The sequence below is a fragment of the Calidris pugnax genome, unplaced genomic scaffold, assembly GCF_001431845.1.
Source record: "Calidris pugnax isolate Ruff unplaced genomic scaffold, ASM143184v1 scaffold107, whole genome shotgun sequence".
Taxonomy (NCBI): Eukaryota; Metazoa; Chordata; class Aves; order Charadriiformes; family Scolopacidae; genus Calidris; species Calidris pugnax.
Genome location: NW_015090901.1, coordinates 2,963,878 through 2,982,581, shown reverse-complemented (window position 1 = coordinate 2,982,581; position 18,704 = coordinate 2,963,878). Strand labels below are relative to the sequence as shown.

At 47.3% G+C, this 18,704-nt stretch overlaps 1 protein-coding gene across 4 annotated transcripts in view; it reads right to left on the bottom strand.

The window, feature by feature from the left end:
- The window catches only part of DAGLA (diacylglycerol lipase, alpha), a 76,171-nt gene extending 63,805 nt beyond the window's left edge, over positions 1-12,366 (bottom strand). For 2 of the 4 annotated variants that reach the window (XM_014948809.1, XM_014948805.1), the window contains exon 1: positions 12,268-12,329. The gene's annotated coding sequence lies outside the window, so the exon portion shown is untranslated. Of the gene's footprint in view, positions 1-6,738; positions 6,900-12,267 lie in introns of all 4 variants that reach the window. The other 2 variants (XM_014948804.1, XM_014948803.1) reach the window with 2 other exon arrangements.
- Positions 12,367-18,704: the final 6,338 nt, after the last annotated feature.

The window sequence follows — 18,704 nt, the reverse complement described above, 5'->3', positions numbered from 1 at the left end:
CACACCCAGCGGTTTTTTTTTTTTTTTCCCCTTTTTTTTTTTTTTTTTTTTTTTTTTTTTTTTTTTTTTTTTTTTTTTTTTAAAAAAAAAAAAAAAAAAAAAGCTGTTGCTGGTGAGCAGGAAGCACACCCATCCAGGAGCCAGCAAGGCACCACCCCAGCCAGGTGGCTGCTTTCTACCAAACTTAGCTGGAAAAAAGACACTTAGTGTTCGAAACCTAAACCTCTTCATTAATGAAACTCCTTTCTTTTTGCTATTTCCTTTTCAATTTAAAGGCAGAACGGCCTTAACCTTGGCACTGCAATTCCTCCTAAATTGCATAATGAGGTTGTTTTTCTTTATATAGTGTGTATCTTGTACCACCCAACTCTTCTGAAGAAGGAGAAGCTACTCCCAGCGTGTTGGCTGATCTCCCCAGGAAGAGACATGTGCTGGACAGGACTGGGCAAAGTCCTGGATTTCCCAGGAACTGCTCTAACAACAGGCTGCAGAAGAACTAAAACCGGATATCCCTTCCCTGAACATCTTATCTAATTTAAATGGGGTGGTAAGAACGGATTTAGAAATAGTTTAGTCTGGAGCATTCATTCAGACGGGGTTACTAACCCCGCTCCTGTGTTTGTGTTCTCATCCAGCGGTCTTTTTGCTGTCCCCCCCAATCTAAAAAGAGCCCTGAATTGCTGAGTCAGCAAAACAGCAACAGGGTGGACTCGAGCATCCCATTGCCCAGCTTGTAATTAACTCTGTGGCCACGGAGCAGCAAAGCAGCCTTTGAAGACTCTGCACAAAATCCTGTCTCCTCTTCAGCAGAGAAAAACTTGCAGTCAGGAGCCAGTCGGGGAAAGAATGAATATTAGTTTCCCACTCAAATCAGAAATTAAATCCTTTTCCCACCTTTCTTGACAAATCCCCTTATAGTTGAGAATTCAAGCCCTTGCATCTCCTATCTGTTCCCATAGGAACGTAAGAGCCACAACTGCTTCCAACCTCATCTCCTTTTCCAATAGCAGAAATATCTAATGAAGCCTTGGTAGCCTTGCTCCTCTGCAGCAGGAACGTTATGAATATTTGAAGAAAAGAAAGATAACACTTTTCTCATCTCTTCTCCTGCTCCCTACAAAAAGGGAGCAGCAGCCACACAGTCCTGAGGGCCACCGAGTCTTGGATAATAGTGTTTTCCTCCCTTTTCCTCTCTCCTAATTGGGTTCTACCACCTTTTTTTTTCCCCCCTCTTCAAAAAAATCTAGTTTAAACAAAAACTCCCATTATGAAATGCAAACTGCTAGAAAACCCCTGCAGAGAGGCAGCAGTCAGGTGCGAGGCAGTTGAGCAAACACCAGTCTATTCATCTAAAGGACAAGGAAATAGGTGAACAAATTGTATGGAAACAGGATCTCCTGCTTCTCCACGCCGGGAGAACCAGGAGTTCCAGTATCCCACCCCTCTGGCATTGCACCTTCTCTGTGGTGAGAACCTCACATCTCCAGATCCAAAGGCAGAAGACCACTTTGAACTTCATACTGGCAAATAAAAGCTGCAAACCCAGCCATACTGGAAAGATGAAAGTAGTCCAGAGCAGAACAGGAAGAGAAAAGGGGAGGGTCACACACTCCCCCACCCAAAAGACTTCCTCAAATATTCACATAAATTAAGAATATTTCTAAAATGCTGCCTGTTGAAAGAACTGAAAGCGTTGAAAGAACTGAAAGTATTGAAAGTTCAACTTTTTCTTTGGGAGCGTTTTTAGCCTTTGTGGTCTGGAGCAGAGGCTCAAGAGCTGGATTTTCCCATGCTGGCCAAGAGGGAGTGTTTTGGCCTAACACCAGGTAACTTACAGTCCAACGGTTTGCAAAACAAATCTATCTTAACATTGAGATTTTCATGTCATAAATCAGGTAATTTAAAGTGAAAAGGTTGCCGACTGCTTTAACCACACCCTTTCACGCTTTGGCACTCAAAGGGATTGCGTTTCACAGCTACCATATACACAGCAGGGACACAAAATGCCAAAGACCTGCAGCTGCAGCACCAGGAACCAATGTGATTTCTTCCCTTTCAGTTTAATTACGTTATTTTCCTAAAAGCATTCCTGCCTCTTTCTCTAGTGCTCTGATCGTGCGAATGAAGGGCCTTATTCCTCAGAAACACATTTAAGTGGGAGCAAGACTTGAGCCTTCTGTCTCTTGCTGTCCTCCATTCAATTAAAACCCCATCCATTATACTGCTTTCAAGTCTTTTTTTTTTTGTTTATAACTAATTAAGAGTTAAGTAGGAAAGATAGATGAGCAGAGCAGCTGGAAAACCAGTTTTTCATAGGATAAATACAACAGCAGCTGGGGACATAAAGGACATTGACTCGTCCATTGCATAACATGCCAATGTTTTAAAATAATAATTAGCTCAGGTGGCTCTGAGAAGGACAGTCCAGGATAATCCGTGTTGAACAGACTCCTGTTTTCCCTAAGGGCAGTTCCATCCTCTTCCTCAGCCTACCCAGACAACATCCCTCAGAGGAGCTGATGAAAGCACCCATTACACCCAGCAGTAGCTGGAACGTAACTTTAAAAAGTAATCTAACACTTCATAGGGTACTTCCTTCCCCTCTCGACTCTTGAAATATTTTAGAGAGTTGGGAGTCATTAAAAGCGGTCTCAGAACAGATCTGCTGCTTCACCTCCCCAGTTTCTACAGCGTAACCTCAAAACGCAGAACAGCAGCACGTCTTTATGGGGCTTTCAGTTCACATTGTGCCAGAAGTTTGAGTCCTGCAAAGGCTCGTTTCCTTTTCTTATCCCCGACGCTGGGCACTTCTTTCATCAGTTTATTTCTCTGCTAACATCTACCGACTTGAAACATCCATGTAACCTCACCCGGCCACCCCCAGCTCCTCCATTGGCATTCCAGACACACACCACAGCACAGGAGAAGCTTTTGGGAGAAGAAGAACACACAGCAGCAGCAGAATCCCTCTGCTCCCCACCACTTCCAGGAGAAGGAAAAATCACTGTTTCTGAGGTGATATCACAGAAGGGACCTTTCAAGGCCATCTAGTCCAACCCCCTGCCCTGGGCAGGGACACCTCCCACCAGCCCAGGTTGCTCCAAGCCCCCTCCAACCTGCCCTTGAACCCCTCCAGGGACGGGGCAGCCACAGCTTCTCTGGGCAACCTGGGCCAGGCTCTCACCACCCTCACACCAAACAAGTTCTTCCCCACATCTCAGCTCCATCTCTCCTCTTTCAGGGTCAAACCCTTCTCCCTCCTCCTAGGGCTCCCCTCCCTCATCCAGAGTCCCTCCCCATCTCTCCTGGAGCCCTTTTAGGGACTGGAAGGTCTCCCCAGAGCCTTCTCTTCTCCAGGCTGAACCCCCCAACTCTCTCAGCCTGTCCTCCCAGCAGAGGGGCTCCAGCCCTCCCAGCACCTCGTGGCCTCCTCCAGCCCTGCTCCAACAGGTCCAGGTCCTTCCTGTGCTGAGGACTCCAGAGCTCCAGGTGGGATCTCACCAGGGGCAGAATCCCCTCCCTTGACCTCCTGGCCATGCTTCTTTTGATGCAGCCCAGGATGAGGAGCCTTACACCCTTGGGGACCTGGTCAAGGTAACTTATCACAAAATAAGCATTTCATGTCCCAAAGAATAAAAGTTAAGGTGCAATATACCTTAAGAGTTCCAAACCAGAGGCTTTCAAGCCATTCCAGGGAACAAATTCCCAAGAAGCCAGTAGTGGTTCTACTAGACACAAAATACAGGTTCCTTACACCATGAAGACCATGTTCCTCAACACACCTCTAACCACACTCAAACAGACATCCTGCAAACTTGCACACTGGATCACAGAGAAACCACCAAAATATGCATATTCCTGTTTCTCCTCCCCAAACACCTGCTCCCCACCTCACAGAGGCCTTTCAGACTTCCTGTCCTACCCGTCCCGCACAAGAAAAAAGATTCAGATTAGATCTCAGGAAGAAATTTTTTACTCTGAGGGTGGTGAGACACTGGAACAGGTTGCCCAGGGAAGTTGTGGATGCCCCATCCCTGGAAGTGTTCAAGGCCAGGCTGGATGTGGCCTTGAGCAACCTGCTCTAGTGGGAGGTGTCCCTGCCCAGGGCAGGGGGGTTGGAACTGGATGATCTTTGAGGTCCCTTCCAACCCAAACCATTCTATGATTCTATGATTCTATTCTATAACCTTCTCCTTCTTCACTGGGGCAAATTAAACACACTTGACACTTCTGGGCCTGCGTACAAAGTCTTCCACCACACACTCCAAATTCACAAACTCTGTAAATATTACCAGCAGGCTCCCAGGAGGCACTTGAGATGCACGTACCACACTTACTCAGCCACCCGTTCACAGAAGAAGAAGCATTTTCTGCAGCATCCTACGTGGCTCCCACCTCCAAACCCGCCTAATACTGATTCCTCCACCCTCACCCAAGAGAAAGACAAAGTCAGACCAAGGCCTTGGAGAATCAATAAATTCTTTCCAACCACCAGAGAGCTGGGGTTCTATAAAGCAACTTAACTAATAGTTACATGCAACCCACAAAGTTCTTTATCTCAGACTCTTCCAGACCAGTGACATTTGGAAGCACCGAGGACAACACCGCATTTGTGAATGTCCTCATTTCCTATCGAGTTCAATTTGATTACGGCCCCTGAGGTTTTCAAAAGGGTTGGGCTCTCAGATCTGGAATAAAGCATGTTCCTTTTTTTAGGCTTTTTTTTTTCTTTGAAAAAAAAACATAAATCAATGAGGATAAAAGACTGTTTTCCAAAAGCAAGATATCGAACGAGGAATAGGCATGAAATTTAGAGGGGAAAGAGCTTCTGGAGAAAGAAGCCCATGGCTTCCTGCAGAGCAAAGCTTTAACACCACAATTGCACAAAAGCATTTTGCCCTGAGCTCCCCATGTCACTGAAGTTGGGAGGAAAACTCTACTCTTTCCAGTTTTAGAACAGGCACGTAACATCTCAGGAAAAGCATCTCCCGCTTCCTATGCGCTTCATTATTCGTGTGCCAAACAGTTTTAGCCCCATGTTAACCTCGGAAGGAAGACTTGAAAAGAAAGAGCAGCCTCTTTCTCTGCTAGAAAATAAGTGAAAATGACAGAAGTGAGGGGAAGAGCCATCCCACAGACAGAACCTCTCAAAGAAATCTGTCATTATTCTCTATTCTATTCAGGGAAGAAAAAGAGCATCCACTACAACAGGAACTTAAGGGAGAAGTCGCAAATTACTGCTTCTTCATTTTGTTTTAAGGATGTAACTTATCCACCATTCAGCAGAGCAAATGGGACTTTTTTTTTTTTTACTTCCTCCGACAGGGGAATCACGGACACATTTCCCCTCCAAGCAAAAATCCAGAAGCTCATATGTGAATACTCTCATTTAGTGAAGCGGGTGTCATTAGCGGATGCTTGGATGCCATGGAGATGGTGACAAACAACTGAATCAGACAGAACAGAGTCACAAAAAGGGTACTGTAGTTTAAAAGGTTAAATCTGGCTGAGAGGTAAATGCGCTCAAACACAGGACCTTTCAGATTGAAGGACACATCCTCTTCCAAGGGATATCCCGGAACAAGAGACAGACCATCGGGCTAGAAAAACTCTCCTGTTTCCAGAGGGTCTAAAGTTCTTGAAATGCACTTTTAATAGAGCTCTTGTTCTGAACTCAACAGCAAACAAGCAAAACAAAATCTTCAACTTACTGTTCCAGAACCATTTAGCGATGGGGAGTTGCCCTGAGTTCACTTCATTTCCTACTACTCAGATCTGAATTTTCACACACTGAAAACTGAGTTGTGTTTCAAACAAGGAAAGACCAAACCTTTTGGACACTGACAAAGCCAAGCCAGGCATAAAGGGAAATTATTAGACAGCACTAGGTTGAATTTCAATAAAAAACATTTTTAAGGGGTCCTGATGTGACCAAGAAACACAGTATGCAACTGAATTCACTTTCTTCAGGACAGTCATGGGCTGGCTGAGATGCTGCAAACTCACAAGAAGCACCTGACTTGCTTTGATTTTTATAGGAGGTGAAACAGTTAATTTTCCATAAGAGAAAACAGCACAATTTTGCAAGATCATTTGGCAGATCACATGGGGAAAAGACAAGCCTCCAGAAGCTCAGCCTTTGGAGCTGGAATCTATATTCCAAAAATACATCAAGGCTGTATCTATGGCTGTAAACACCAGCAAGCACGTTACACAGATCTGGGCCGAAAAGACAAGCCATGACATAATATTCCATTTCATTCTCCTTTCTAAAAGCTGCAGAGCTGTGTGAATTCCAACTTCTAACAGACACGGAGCAACACAACAGATCTGAATGGAAACCTTTCAGGGGTAGAAATGCACCAAAGCTTTTTTTCATACCAGCCTCACGTTTCTATTGTCCTTACTGCAATAAACCTGTAACAGCAAGGTCCTGAATTTTCCTGTTTCTTCCTATTATCTGGTTCTATTTTATTTCAGGTCTCCTAAGGGACTCACCATTTTATTTGCACATTTGTTGAAAGCATCAGGACTCAGCCTAGAAGCCTGCCTGGATCTAAACTCAGGATCTCTCAGGTCTGTGCTGATAATCTAGACCAACAAATCACACAAAAAACTGATGTTTCAGCAGAAAAAAGACATCCAAATGCTCAGAGCACCTATTACAGTAGTCTTCTCATATTTATCAATTAGCTAATTACTCCTAGTAACCATAAACACTGTGTCAAATTATCTTACCACGTCTTCACAAGAAGAGGAGAATCTCATACTATCAATTTCAGTATCAGCCAGTCTCCACTGTCATTCAGCAAAGAGTAATTAGCTCGTCGATGATATGACACTTGTTGTTTAGATGCTCCAAGCAAATCTTCCCGTCTCGCGTGTCACAGAGCACCAAACTGTAAGAAATAAGCTATTTCAGCAGCAACAGGGGGAGAACAAACTCCTGAAAATGTGCGAGGAGAGGTGTGTGCTGGAGTAATCACCAGATTACTGCTGATGCAGCAATGTAGACCTGGAAACACGATCAGTTTAAAAACTCAGAGACAATTTATCAATCATGTTATTAGCTTACTGGGGTTTGTGATCATTACTTGCTGAACAGCCCCTTTGCCTGATGAAATGGCAAGCGAAGAACACAAGGAAAATTACAATTTTTAAGATGCTAGGATTTCATGTTGTAGCCTCTTTTCAGGGAAAAATTCTTATTCAGGTCAAAGACATCACTGAGGAATCCACTTGTAGTTTTAATTTCAGCCAAAGGGAACGTGCAAGAACCAAAGCAGGCTGGCAAGGATTTAATTGCTAGAACAGAACTAAAAAGCCATGAATTCTCACACAATTCCACAGACATTTGGAGTCAGCCTGAAGCAGACCAGAAGGCCAGGCCAGAGGGACAGAAACTCCAGTGGAAGGGCAGGGAGGAGGAGGAGGAGGAAGAGGACTTCCAGGGATCTGCAGGAGCACAAATCCAGTTAAAGAAGCCTTGGTGTAAAAGGAGAGAGTGGAAGTTTGAGGGTTAAGAGCCCATGAGAAAACTCCTTGTTAGTCAAGCAGTCTCTGCTTGCCATGCACATTTTCTACTCCTGCTGCAAGGAAGAGAAAATTAATCAGCAGCCTTTTTAGATTTATTTATTTATTTAATCTTTTAGCTTGACATCTTTTCAAAGAAATCCAGTGTATGAGGTAAGGGACCCACAGCCCTTTCACTGGAAGGAGGAGCGAAAAGAATAAAAAGGGAGGAAGGAAAATAACAGAAAAGGAGAAGTGACTGAAGAAAGAGGGCATGTTTTTTTCTAAAGTAGGAATTCTACCTTCCATTCAAAATCATCAAGGCGGCACAGCACCATTATGCTTTACATTTAAACCCAAATTTTGTATGCATTTTATATTAGGATACTCCACTATATGTTGTTTCTAAAATATAAAACTATCGATTTTCACATGCATCTTTATCATTCTCTAAAGCTTGTAATGATGCTTCAAATAATTAAGCAGTCCACAGTATTTCAGACTATTTTTTTTAAATGGATCAGGTATGGGCCCATTCTTATATACACTTGGTTTTATAATGAACTTGGGATCAAGGCACCAGAATTATCTGCAGAGCAATTGCTGCTGTAGGAGACAAAATATATATTGTGTTATTGGAAAGCAGAGTGAGATCTTGTAAGCAGGGATCAACGTGGTTGCACAAAGGGAAGAAATTCTAGAGTATTTCTGTGCCCTGGGAGTAGACTACCAACGCCCAGCTATACTCATGCTCTTAAAAATACACAGCAATTTCATTTTAAGTTTTCAGTAGGCAAACTTTTCCAGCCCTTATCAGACAAAAGAATTTCAGTTTCTTCTGTCTTAAAAGTTCAAAGCTGAACAGATATCGCACCTGGCAAATTTTTAAGATTTTTTCCCCCAATTTCTGTTTAGAAATACACAAACCAAAACATTAGCTGGAAAACAAAGGAGCATGGCTCTAACTAGAAGCATCGCAAGGATTCCCACCACCAAGAGACATGTGCCATGTTTATTTGTTCTGGCAGACAGATGCTTAAATTAAGAGCATCATGTATGTACAGTGCAGAATAAAGAAAATATCATTGCAAACTAGCTTCAAGTTAAAAGTCTGATGTACTCCAAGAATCTATTCCAGCAAGAACAAACATCCCAAAGCTGGCCACAGATCCCAGAAGAGTCCATTTGTCACGCTCCTGATAGCACAAAGGGCACTTTCATGAACTCCTTTTCCCCCAGCTCTCTAAAAATTCCGGCCCCACAGCTCTCTAAAAAGCAGATGAAAATAAGTTTCACTCTTCGGAGCATCTCAATTGCTGTCTCTTTAAACAGAACTTCCTCAAACTACTGAATCCAGCTCAGGATGTACTTATTCATCTGCTGGATCACTGTCAGAATCTGAGACTGCTGGCTTTAACCAAGTATTATTTGCTGCTACCTAGGTGGCAAGTTGAAAAAGAAAAAAAAAAAAAAAAAAAAGGAGTATGCTGTTTTCTGGGAAGAAAAGGAGGGCTCAGACTCCCCAAAGTAAAAGCTGCTTGTTCTAGGGTAGATAGAAAACATTGCCATCCAAATGAAAAAACAAAAGTCTCAAACATCCTTCCTCTATCTGAAGATAGAAAAGAATCACTGTTGGTTTAAATCAAGTGTTAAAATTCTTGTACCTCCTACAGGTCTCTGGCTTGCTAGTCCTTGCCTGGAAGGACCCACAAACCCAAGAAGATTGGTATTTCCATTAATTTAAGGAGAGTTTTCTAAGTCACAAAGGCTTGGAAGAAGTTACCAGATCTTGTTTGCAAACCCATATAGTTTTATTGCAACTTCAAAAGCAACATGACCTAGTTTGGATGAGTTAACTTGGAATTAATTCACTTCTAAGATGAGGTTGCACAGGAAAAACACCCCTCTGCCCGTTTTTTCCACCTGGGACTCTAAAACTCAATTACCTGCAGTACCCTGGGATTAAAAATCACATCACAAATAGAGACACAACCTGAACTCCAGATGGATTACATGGCAATCCACAGCTGGTGCACTGGGGTCCCATGGGGAATGCCAAACTGGTTTGCAGAGGGAAGCAAAGGCAGGTGGGACTGATAAAAACCACACAAGTCAAGCGGGTCTAAAAGATAGAGGGCTTCCAAGTTTTGTGTCTCTAGTTCCTGGTTAGAGGAACACAGTGTTTAAGGGAGACAAAAATCTCTTGTAAGAACAAACCAAGGCAGGCAGAGCAAGGAATGTGACATTTATATTCCCACCCCAAGTCCAAAAGCACATCTGTGTGCTTACACACAAGGAATTTTTTTTGTCATAACTATTTGTTCATAGGAATTTTGACCATGTTTCATAAAAAGCAAAACTCTGCCAAAATCGAGTGCAATGCAAACTCATTGAGTATCTGCTGCAGACGAGTCTTCTCAACACTTTTAAATAGTCTGATATCTACATTCAGTCTTTTTTTTTTTTTTCTAATGAAACAGACTGACAGGTATTTTGGTTTGCCCTATTTCTCTTCTCTAATTTTTTTTAAATGTAACTTTGTCATTGGAGGGAGGTACTTTTGTCCTCCCCACTTTTTCTTCCTAGAGCAGCACATTTCTCAATTTTAACCATTCAAATGATACTGTTGCACAACCGTTCCTGCCTAGGACTCTGAAGAGGAACAGGGTAGACACAGCCCACTCAAGTTTGCATTGCTCCTTGTCCATTTCCCAGCAACAATTATTAAACTGTCAGGGATTAACAGCAATCTCCCTTTCTGTGACTTCCGATTTGATTTTCCCTATAGCAATCAAAAGAATCTAAACCTTAAGTTAAAAGGATCAAAACTGTTTTTACAGGTCAGCGCTACCGAAATCAGTGCCAGCAAACATATGTAGTTCAAGGCTATAATTTTGACTTTGTAGCATGTTAGGGAGGAACTAAAATTGCTGTAAAGCAGCAGAGATGATAACTCCCAAATCCGTTCTTTTATTTAAATACAGATTAAAGGGAAACACTTGTCCTACTCCTTTCTGAAGAGTTTTGGTTACAGAAGTTCCAGGCTACATGCATTATTTACCACGGAGCAGACACTGTTCAAGTTTCTTGTCCCCATTAGCCATTACTGGTCTGTCCATCCACTACAGACTGACACACATCCAACTGGGCTGAGCAGTAATCGAATCAGCAGCTTTAAAAACCCAATGTAACTTTTACAACACAGAAAGCCAACACCTAGGATAATTAATAACTTCATCCAGATAACGTTTTCTACTTTGAAAGCTTTCCACTGCTGCCCAATAGATACTCCTTCCTCCTCAATCCCAAACTAACCTCCTTGACAGTGTAAACTCTTCCCCTCTCAGCACATTTTTCACGGAAGCCAAATGTCATAAACCCAAGAGATTAAAGCTTCTGTCTTTACAAAAGCCACTTCCTACAATTTCATTATCTCCCAACCACGACTATTTTAAAAACACTTAGCCTGACCACACAAGCTCAAGACACTTCTCCCCGTTCAAGCAGGGAATGACAGTCAGCGGGATGTAGCAACTCAGCATCAGGTAACACAAGGTTTTATCCTGGCGGGCGAGTAATCTCCTTCCCACCTTGGCAGAGGTTATACTTTCCCACAGAACTATTTCCTTTAACACGCTGGCTAATCCATCACACAGAGATTTGCTGCTTTCAGGACATAACATTTAGAAACACCCCAGTGTCCCAGAAGTTGTATATACCATCTTGGGCAATCACTATGCTGTTTCCCACCTGGAGCTGGCTGTGAGCACCACCCCACACATCAGGACCTGCAGACTCAGCAATCCCCAATTCCTATTTTACAAGTGACAACTGAAGCTCGTCCCAAATACACCGGCAGGTCCCAATTCCCATAATGAGCACAGCATGAATTCTGGCTGAGAATTCTGGCAACATCCCAGCTGTAAGATCTCGGAGCCATTCATCCTTTACTTTTACACGCCTGCGGGTCCCTGTGACCCTAACTGGGGATCTCTACGGGCAGGGGCTCATCACCCACGGTGGCAGATCCACGCCGCTGAAGTTCTTTGAGGGCCAGTTAACTGTTTCAGATACCAGTGGAGAGGTAATAAAGGCTGGAAGAAAGAATCCCTGTGTCACACCCACCCTCTACACACCAGTGGCTTCTCCCTGTGCAGTCAGCCGGCAGCACCCAAGCCCATCTCCCACACAGATCAGGCCAGCTTGGACCGGGATTTTGGGTGCCATTTCTGACCCTGCCATCCCCCTGACGCGCTGCCTGGCACCTGTCTGTGGGGAAAAAGGGAAAAAAAACCCACCTCTTTCCGTAGGGTGCAGGCCAGCCTTGTGAGGGGGCCTTGCAGCGGGAAAGGAAAAGAGGCGGCTCCCGCAGGAGCCAGCGGCCCCGCCGCCTCCCCGCAGCACCGCAGGCAACCGCTCCCTCCGGGCACAGCTCCGCCAAGCCCTCCCGCACCTGCCCCCGCCGCCTCCCGAGTACCGAGGGGGGTGACAGAACAAAGCCCCGCCGGGGTAAGGAGGGGGGGACAGCGGCCGGCAGCTCCCCCCGGGCCCGCACCAACGCCCGCTTCGCCCTCAACGGCCCGCCGGGACCCCGCTACGGCCTCCTCCCCTCACGGCCCGCCGGGATCTGCCCTCCCGCCGCAGGGAAGGCCCCACCGGGGCTGGGGGGGCGCTGACAGCCCCCCGCCGGACCCCACAACCCCCCCACACCCCCAGGGCACCGGGGGTCGCCACCGCCCTCCCGCCTCCCCTCACCTCTCCGCCGCCGCAGGCCCAGGGCCGCCGCCGCCGCCACCTCCATCCCGGGGGCCCGGCGGCCCCCCGATTCTCTAACACCGCCTCCGCCCGTGCAGGGGCCGCCCCCGCCCGTGCCGGGCCGCCCACTGCGTCAGCTTCGTAAGGGCCGCTACGCACCCAGCGGTCACCATGGCGACAGCTGGAGCTGGGGAGGGGGCGGGGGGGTAGAGCGTACGTGCGGGAGGAGGCGGCGGCGCCCCCTGGCGGTGCCGAGGCGGCGCCGCGGAAAGGCCCGGCCTTCCCGCCAACGGGGGGCCACCACTGGCCCGGCCGCACTCGCCCCCCAACCTCGGGGGCACTCGAGCCCGGCCATGCTTCCCCCTCCTCCCCAGGGCCATCCTCCGCTTCCCCTGCTTGGCGTCAGGGCCCTGAGGGAGCCTGTTCCCTCCCAGTGCCAGCCCCCAGCCAGGGGTAGGGATGTGCTGGCCCTGTGGCCACTAGAGCCACCCCCTAAAAGCACTTTGGGCATCCAAGCAGCTTGATTCCCCCAGCACTGCTCTCCAGACAGCCCTGCAACAGCCTTTTAGAGGGAAACCTGTCTCTCCCAACACCCCTTCCCCAAAAAGAGCCCCCCAGCACAACATAGCGGCCTCCCTCAGGGACCCTCCCCAGGCCAAGGCCCCAGCTCTACCAGAGCCTGCACCCCACTTTCAACCCCCCAACGTGGAATAAGCAACAATTAACCTCACAGGGCTTGAAGTGTAATCGCTTTTGAATCAAAAGGCTTCAAACTCTTCACGTGAGTGAAATGGAAATAAGGTTTTGGTGACTGTAGTCGCTCAGGGCTCTGTGCGGCCCAGTCAGCCATTGCGCTGGGGCAACACAAGTGCAATTTTCTCCCCTTTAAGCAGGAACTTACCAACAAAATCCTTTAAGGTTGGACTCACAGCAACAGCTTTCCTCTGCTGATGGCATTTGGGTGGGAAGAAGAACAGCGGTGCCCTGGGTCGAACATAGCAGTGACTTCAACGCATCAGCTAAGGACATCATTTAGATGCTGTTATTGCCAAAGACTAGAAAAGTAAGGGAAAAAAAAAAAAGCCTCCTGTGGGTAGGAATGCATGTCCCAGAAAAGAGCTGAGCTCATTCAGCGGGGGATAACGGCATATACCCGTCTGTCCATTCCTCCTTAAAACAAAGTGGAGCAGCTTTCAAATGGGCTGCTCAGTGATATCACCCCTACCTTGAAAATAAAATAGCCTGACAGTCCTATAGGTGGTAGAAAAACATTCAGCAAAAAGCTTTGAAGCTCTGGTATTCATTTATGCTGAGGTCTTTGTATAGCGTTCAGGCATAAAAATCACGCTTGCGCTCATTTTAAGTCCCTTTATCTTGTCAGACAGGTGTAAAGTGGCTCGGGTTTAGATGAAAAGCTGGTGCCAAATATAGTATTTAGACAAATCATTTTATCCCTCCTGTGGCACTTCCAAGGTCTTCCTTCAGCACGAAGCGTTCTGGGCAGAGAGGTGCCAACCCGGTGGGCAGAGCCTCCTGGAAGCGCCGAAACCTGGAGCAGAGAGAAGCAAGAACCTCAGGAAAACTAGAAGTGACTGTTTAATTAATGAAAATATAATCAGGAACCCTTTGAGCCTTTCAGTTCGAGGGGTGGTATAGAGTACATACCAGCCCAGATCCTGCCCAGTTAATGTACACAAGTCATCACAGGCAATTAACCTCATACAGCTCAGGGTATCTGTATCCAACTCAGCTCCACAAAAACCTCTGCCAATTCGCAAGGACCAGAATTTATTGTATTTATTGTGTATTTTCTAGCACAGCTCCAGCAACAGAGCACAGCGCAGCCATGAGCAGGTCTTTCTTTCCAGGCTCCTACATGGCAGTGGGACAATTTACAGACAAATTGGGACTTTGTTTTGGGTAAACCTGTTTCCTTAACACTCCCTCAAGCGTTTCCCCTCCGAAACACCCCCAGTTCTGCCCTCCTGCGAAGGGGATTGCCCCCCATCGCTGTGTGCGAGGGCGGGTGGCAGAACACTCAGGTTAATAATTGCTTGCCAGAAAAAAAGAAAAAAAAAGCTGCTTGATTAAGACTTTAATGGGAGCGTATCACAAGAGATGGGATGTTTGCTAAGAACCTTTTTAGCCTTGCTGAACCTGGTCCCCACCTACATCCTCTGTAGCAAGAACATTAACTTCGGAGTTTCCCAACCTGGGGAAAACGAAAGAGTTTGGGTTTGGAGCGCCCAGGGCAGAGATGTAGATGCATCAGTGATGAGTCCTACGCCTCGGGAGGGATGTAGGAGAGCAGAGTTACAGCATCAGAGATAATGATACATATATCAGCAGGGTTATGGCAGTAGATGTCTCAGATACACAGCTGTTAGGGTGCACACATAGAGCCTGCCTTATTGCCTCTCCAACAGGACATCTCCATCACTTTCACAATAGAACCTTCAGCACCAACACCAGCTTAATAAATCAGACACCAGTCCATCCATGCTCACCCCTGGAGTGCTCTGGGCTGTTTGTGCAGCAGCTGAAGAATAACACAGGAATACAAGGGCTGGGGACATTGTCCATGCTGTTCTTTAAGGATGACCATGTCATGCCTCAACCACAGAGACAGATATGGCACAGAGCTGCTCTGTCACCTTGGAATCATCGATATCAGCTCTCCCAGACAAGTGAACAGTCTGCGGGTGGACTTGGTGGGGATCCAGAGATCTCTATAATGTGCCAGCAATGCACAGGAAGAGTGTCATCAACAAAGAACAGAATCCCAGAATGATATGGGGTTGGAAGGGACCTCTGGAGATCATCTCCTCCAACCCCCTGCCACAGCAGGTCCACCCACAGCAGGTCCCACAGGAACGTGTCCAGGTGGGTTTGAATGTCTCCAGAGAAGGAGACTCCACCACCTCTCTGGGCAGCCTCTGCCAGGGCTCTGCCACCCTCACAGGAAAGAAGTTCCTCCTCACGTTTAGATGGGACTTCTTACGGTCAAGTTTGTGCCCATTGCTCCTTGTCCTGTCCCTGGGCACCAATGAAAAAAGCCTGGCCCCATCCTCCTGACACCCACCCTTTCAGTATTTATAGGCATTGATCAGATCCCCCCTCAGCCTTCTCTTCTCCACACTAAAAAGCCCCAAGTCCCTCAGCCTTTCCTCATCAGAGAGATGCTCCAGGCCCTTCATCATCTTCGTAGCCTCTGCTGTCCCCTCTCCAGCAGTTCCCTGTCCTTCTGGAACTGGGGAGCCCAGAACTGGTCCCAGTGCTGCAGCTGGGGCCTCCCCAGGGCAGAGCAGAGGGGCAGGATGACCTCCCTCCACCTGCCACTCACACTCTTGATGCACCCCAAGATGCCATTGGTCTTTTTGGCCCCAAGGACACATCGCTGCCTCCTGGGCATCCTGTTGTCCATCAGGGCTCCCAGGCCCACCAGACCCATCCAGCTGTCCTCATCTTGGTATCCTGAAGCAAGCTGATGGGATTCCAGGGTTAAGGATCCCATTTTCCTAAACCCAAAAGATAAACAAACCCCCTCTTTTCAGGAAATTCAGAAAAGTAACAAGGCTTTGAGATGTATAAACCCAGGAGCCATCAGCTACCAAAAATAGCTGTGTACATGGGAAGCTTTTTTATTATTATTATTATTATTCAGTTTGTTTTAGTTACCACCACCCCCAAGCACATCACATCCAATCTCTCTGCTCTGGAATCCTGCTCCTGCTCGCCTCCCAGGCAGAACCAGACAGTTTGTTACTCCTGTGGTAACAAGCCCCTCTCCTCCTCAATCCTGCCAGTTTCCCTCCAATAAAATCATAGCGAGGGAAAAAAAAATAAAATAAAGAACAAGCCTACATGGGATCTTCTGAGAGTCTCCTCCATAGAGTGGTTCAAGCATCCAGGCTACCCAGCCGCCTTCTGGCTCCTGTTCAAACCCTGCAAAACACCAAAACCAGGGTGAACCTGGTGCAAACCAGCTGCAGGCATCGGGCCAAGTTCATCTCCATTTCCTCGCAGGCTAAAGCTGCCTTCAGATGGCTTTTTGCCTGAGCGCAAACTCTCACCACCAAATGATCATCCCACAGCTTCTTCCACTGCGTGGATCGGGGGGGAAATCAAGTCATCTTTTTGTGCTTGTGGCAGTTTCTTCAGAGGGTATGGGATGGCTGAGCGATGTGTGGGGTGAGAAATCAGCCTCCAGCCCTTGCAGAGGACCCTCCAGGTGATGGTGGCTGTTTCACGTGGCTAAATTCAAAGGGGGTGACATAGAAACATCTTTATCACATTTCAGTTGTTCTCAAAGGGAGGGTTCACTGGGGACAGACCATCAACAAAAAGATGAACGATAATGTTACCCCAATATTCCATTCAGAGGCAAACACCCCAGTACCTCACCCACCATCTCTCCCTCTCTCGGGAATGTCAATCCACCATATTTCCACAGAGAAGTACCACCAAATAAGAGAAGCACCACCCCGGGTTTCCTTCAGGTGATGCCAATGCCAGATACACCCAGAATTTGGGAAGCACTTTTAAAAAACAAAGCAAGAGGGATCCCTGTCCCCCATTTTCCATGGCATCAAGCATAAAGTGGCTGTGTTTTCCTCCAGCATCTGTCGTTTTCCACCGCATCTCCCCAGCTTCCCTATCAGCTCTCCTTCATCACCTGGCATGACTCTCCCCTCTAATTAGCCACAGCCACCAGCCTCCATCACCTACAACCAAAGTGTTTCTAGACTTCAGGCTGGTCCTGTTTGGCTTTGGAGAAGCTCCCACCTACCCAGGTCCTTCATCATCCACCATCAGAACTCCCCAGAAGCCTGCTCTGCCTTGATGCCCCTAGAATCGGCTGTAATCCCAATGCACAAAGCCACCACCTCCCAGATTGTCCCCATCTTCTGCTTCCTGATTCACTCCTTCTGCTCCTCAGTCTTCCCCCAGGTTGGCACGAGAAGCTGTGGCTGCCCCATCCCTGGAGGGGTTCAAGGGCAGGTTGGAGGGGGCTTGGAGCAACCTGGTCTGGTGGGAGGTGTCCCCCCATCACGGAAATGGATGATCTTTAAGGTTTCTTCCAACCCAAAACATTCTATGATTCCTCACATTCCTGTCCCCGGCACTGTAAAGCTCTCAAGGCAAGGACTAGCGGGTGTTAATGCCCCCCCAGCAGGACCAGCTGCTGCAGCACTGCAGATAAACACATTACTCAAATCTTAACTAAAAATCACTGCCTTAATGATGGCGCTTCTCCCGTGCTCGGTCTGTTTGCAAATAAATCTCCCTCAAAGCTGGGTCAGAGCCTTCTGCGGTTCCTCCAGGCACCAGGCCATGGAGAGGGACCACTCCCCCAGTTCCATGTCCCCACACCATGGTCAGGACTCCCCACCCAGCCTCCCCTCTTACTAATTAAATGCTCATTAGCATTTCATAGGCGTATTTCCAGCTAAGGCAGCCAGCAGCAGTACCCACGTAAAGGCTCCAGGAGTTGCACGAGTCAAAGGAGGGATGCTGCTGATTCGAGTACTCTAGAGGTACCCCCAGGAGGAGGGTTTGGTTCCTTTTTGGGGACAAACCCCCCCACTCAAGACAAGCTGGGTATCTTGCCCCCCATGTGTGCCTTTCAGAAGGTGAAAGGCTGGTCTAACACTGAGCAGCCTGGGTTCCTGTCCCCACACCTTGCTCCTGAACCCCTGAAACCATTTAATTCCTACTGTAATCTAGGGCTTGTTTCAGAGATGAGACCTCTCCAGTATCAGCCTGGGGACAAGCTGGAAGCACAAAATCAGGCTCTTATGACACACCAGGGTTTACAGACTGCTCCAGGAGCTGAAATGCCACCCAAAGTCAGGACAGGGACTCTTTAATCCCAGGGGTGACAACCCCCTGCCATGCAGGTGAAGAGACAGACCATTATGGGGGTACGGGGCAGCTACCAGTCCCCACCCCCAGAGCCCTGCTGGCCCCTTCCCAACCAGTTTGGCAGCTCCTTCTCCTGGAGAGAGCTCTTTCCACCCACACCAGCACTGGTGAGCTGCCCCTTTTGCCCAGCCTTGAGGTCTCCCAAGCTTTTCCTTGACACCTTTCCAGCCACAAAGCTGCTTTCCTGGCCTTGGCAGGATCCCTCCCCTTCTCCAACCCATCTTCCACACAGGGAGCCAGGGCACTCCATGCCATTACCACCCTGTGGCTTCACTTTTGGCACATAATAAATACCTACATGCACGCACGGATTTATTTCCTTGGCCTTAACAGAAAGCCTAGAAACGATTTTTTTTTAATTTTTTTTCCAACCCCCCAGGTTGCCTTCGGTAATTCAGCACAGCCCTCGCTGCTAATGATTCCAGGCACAAACTCATCCTCCAGCTGCTTTTCTAAATTTGTGCCAGATCTAACTATGGAAGCCAAGCCTCAAAGACTTGCTATAAATCCCG